Source organism: Littorina saxatilis, linkage group LG13 (genome assembly GCF_037325665.1).
Source record: "Littorina saxatilis isolate snail1 linkage group LG13, US_GU_Lsax_2.0, whole genome shotgun sequence".
Lineage (NCBI taxonomy): Eukaryota > Metazoa > Mollusca > Gastropoda > Littorinimorpha > Littorinidae > Littorina > Littorina saxatilis.
Window position 1 is genome coordinate 11,977,759 of NC_090257.1, and position 4,424 is coordinate 11,982,182.

Here is a 4,424-nt window from a genome sequence, read left to right on the forward strand (position 1 = left end):
TCGCTTGTACCTGTGTTTGTCATTTCGTATGAACATTTTGTAGTACCAGCCTCGCACACGAAGGCGCGCATAATTATTGTCGTATATTTATGAGAAAATACGAAAGCCTATATTAAATGTAGTATGCTTCTGCCTTTGTTTGTTTGTTTGTTTGTTTGCTTAACGCCCAGCCGACCACGAAAGGCCATATCAGGGCGGCGCTGCTTTGACATATAACGTGCGCCACACATAAGACAGAAGTCGCAGCACAGGCTTCATGTCTCACCCAGTCACATTATTCTGACACCGGACCAACCAGTCCTAGCACTAACCCCATAATGCCAGACACCAGGCAGAGCAGCTACTAGATTGCCAATTTTAAAGTCTTAGGTATGACCCGGCCGGGGTTCGAACCCACGACCTCCCGTGATCGGGGCGGACGCCTTACCACTAGGCCAACCGTGCCGGTTCTTCTGCCTTTTAGCGTTTGTATTTAAGGGAACAGGTTGGAAGATTATGGGTCACTCTCCTGGAAACTGGTCAGTCGGGACAGCGTACAAAAACATTTAAATAAACAACAACATAATTACTTTCCTTTATTTTTATGTGTTTTGTTGTCTTCAGTGTTATTTGGAGCAACAGTGTGAACAAGAACTAAAGCGTTTGTAAATTCTGTGATTTGCTTTGCACTGCAGAAGCTCTGAAATCGCCACTTTTTTTCCATTCGAAAGTGTGACATGCTATCTCTGCACATACACATGCCTCAAATTTACCCATTTGATAACACATTTTTCTACAATTGTTGCAAATTCCTGTGTATGAATTTGATTTCACCCGCCCGATGCGCCCAAACGATCTTTTGATAATAACTTGGTTGCATTTGACCATGTAGAAACAATCGTCTCGCACGTCACGCCTGGTGTCCTATTTTTAGCTTCAACGCCATGCCCAAACATAACTTGTGCATACTGTTTCAGGGGATGGATAATTCTACTCTGACATAATAAAATATTCGATGTCGTTAATCACGATTGAATGAGATTCAAGTTGAGTCTGTAAAGCAAGTTTAATGAGATGTTCTGATAGATCTGCAAGTGGTGTCCGAAAATTTGCGATACGTGTGAGCACATTGCAGAACTATTTTCTGGCAAACTTGCGATCTTTCAACCCATTCGCGCATGAATATAAGGGAGTCCCTGTGGGGGTTACACGGTGCAAGCGTGTTTTCGTACAATCGAGCACGCGGTTAGACGCAGGAAAACTTTGTTGTTGCGGTGTCTGCGCCAAAGTTGACGACAGACGTGCGAGACGGTACATGATACCACAACCTTTGAGGTAAGTTTGAGCTTTACGACGGCTCTATTTTTACTATTTTGCGTGTAGAACTTAAACCACTAATATGATTTTGTCATGTCTACAAACTGAATTCGAAAAAAAATGCCTTTCTGTCAGAAAAACGCAACCAAGTGGCAAATTCATGGGTAGAGTAGATCTAGGTACAGTCCAACGTGAAAAGAAGTTTTCGTTTTTCATGATTGTTTTGCGCCTCAGTTTATTTTCTATTTTTTTAAATGAAGATTAGATCATGTGGTTCAGGTTCATTTGTTTTGTTGAGAATCTCAAGAAATAACGTTTGAATCTCTCATCATAGCCAGAGCTGTCTCGTTCGTATAGCAGACGCCATTGCTGCTTTACGCATGCGGTGTCAGCGATGCGTGCGGGGCAGAAATTATGACAGATACTGGCATTTTCATTTGCACTGGAGCAGATTTTACACAGCGTGTAGTCATTTTTACATTTAGTCAAGTTTTGACTAAATTTTTTAACATAGAGGGGGAATCGAGACGAGGGTCGTGGTGTATATGTGTGTGTGTGTCTGTGCGTGTGTGTGTGTAGAGCGATTCAGAGTAAACCACTGGACCGATCTTTATGAAATTTTACATGAGAGTTCCTGGGCATGATATCCCCAGATGTTTTTTTTTCTTTTTTTGGATAAATGTCTTTGATGATGTCATATCCGGCTTTTTGTAAAAGTTGAAGCGGCACTGTCACACCCTCATTTTTCAATCAAATTGATTGAAATTTTGGCAAAGCAATCTTCGACGAAGGCCGGACTTTGTGTTGCATTTCAGCTTGGAGGCTTAAAAATTGATTAATGACTTTGGTCATTAAAAATCTGAATTGTAATTAAAATTTTATTTTTTATAAAACGATCCAAAACTACGTTCATTTTATTCTTCATCATTTTCTAATCCAAAAACATATAAATATGTTATATTCGGATTAAAAACAAGCTCTGAAAATTAAAAATATAAACATTATGATTAAAATTAAATTTTGGAAATCGATTTAAAAACAATTCCATCTTATTCCTTGTCGGTTCCTGATTCCAAAAACATATAGATATGATATGTTTGGATTAAAAACACGCTCAGAAAGTTCAAACGAAGAGAGGCACAGAAAAGTGTGCTATGCAGCACAGCGAAACCACTACCGCCCTAAACAGGCTCGTCAGTTTCACTGCGGTCATTGTTAAAAAATGCAGTGCGTTCAGTTTCATTCTGTGAGTTCCACAGCTTGACTAAATGTAGTAATTTCGCCTTACGCGACTTGTTGTTTCTTTGTGTTACGAGGATGTGTTCAGGACAGAACCACTCTGATTTCCAATGTGTGTATCTTGGGATCTTGACGGTTGTAACATGCACTGTTATGTACCTCAATGTGCGATGTAAAGCTGTGGTAGCAATTAAAATATCTGACTCCAACTGTTGCATACTTTTTTTTCAGATGCCAGGATGCTGCTAATGCTCCTATCCTTTCTGCCAGTCCAGTCAATTCTGATCCAGGAGCAGATCAGAGAGACCGGTACGTTTCTACTGTAAATAATTGTTTTAACATGTTTTTCATTAATCTTAATCTTATTTTACTGGAATGACTTTGCTTGCATGCAGTCATTTTTTTTTAATTTTCTGTATCCATACTGATTTGTGCAGACATTCCTCGCAAAGTCTTTCCATGGCATGGTAAGTGCAGGTTACATTTGGAATCAATTACATTTATACATAGTTGGTATGAATGGAGAGCTTCAGTTGTCTGCTTTTCTGAGGTAGACATTTCCAAGTTTATTGGTGTCACTTGCTCCTTGTATTTTTAATTCATGATGTAAACCTTTTCAGTTACTATTTTTAATTTTTCTATTTTAAGAAAGGTTCATTTGTCTGTCCACAGATTGACACACTGGATGGGAATGGGGTGGTTGTCCGTTTACTTAGGAAACAAGGATCATCGTTTGTGTGGCCTGCTGTGGAGGAGATATTTTTTGTGAAGTTTGAGGAAGTAGTTGAGGTGTTGCCTGTCACACATTTCAATAAAAAGTTGTTTCGTTTTGACTGAAATAAACCCATGGTTAACTGATATTGGTGTCTGTGTTTGTTTGCGGTGTCCATGGTTACACGCGAGACGTTCTGTGTCATTTGATGAATATCTGCATGTATTACCAAGATTTTTCAAAGTATGTCCATAGTCCTGTTTAAGTATTCATGGAGATTCTTTAAATCATACAATTTTGCAGATAGCAATTTCTGATCACTTGCTGGAAAGGTTTTCTGTGAATGAGGAAATTGTTGATCTGGCGTCCTCATAGTAATCCCCCCATTATGTAAGTGTATGGTATATTTTGAAACTTCTGGTACTTCTATGAAGCAATTTCTATTGTATCTCATTGGAAATTGCATGATAATCACTTGTATTTTTTATGATAAGAGTAAAAATGTGCCTCTAATGGTGTCCTGTGTTTCACGCGAGACGAGGCAACCTTCAACACATTATCTTAAATTACAACATTTCCAAAAGTTTATCTTGCTTTTCAAAACCTTGTGTTGGAAAGTTGAGATGTTAAACAAACCAAACACACCAAAATATTTCAATTTTGACTAACTTTATTTTTGGGCACTCAAGTCACACATCTGACCAGTTTTCAGGAGAGTGACCCTTATGCTTTGCCTAACATCTTTTGTCCTTTTGTAAATTCAGTTTCAGTTTTTCTCCTTCTGTGGTGTGCACATACGTTATGTGTAGTTTACATGTTATTAACCATAAACGTGTTACATGTTGTGTTCAACAGTTCTCTTGGGCTAGTTTTAAATTGCCGGGAAAAAATAAATCCAAAAACAAAGAGACCGCCAACGTTCCAAAATTCAGAATCAAAAAAACAAGAAAGGTAGGTTGTTGGAACGTTTGTTATTGACAAAACAATACATTCACAAATATATCGACCCAACGGTTTTTTAAGTGCACAGACAAACAAGAAAAAATCAGCCAGATAAGTTTTCGTTATTAATTGTTTGTCTGTGCACTTAAAAGACCGTTGGGTCGAAATATCTGTGAATGTATTGTTTTGTCAATAACAAACGTTCCAACAATCTACCTTTCTTGTTTTTTGATTT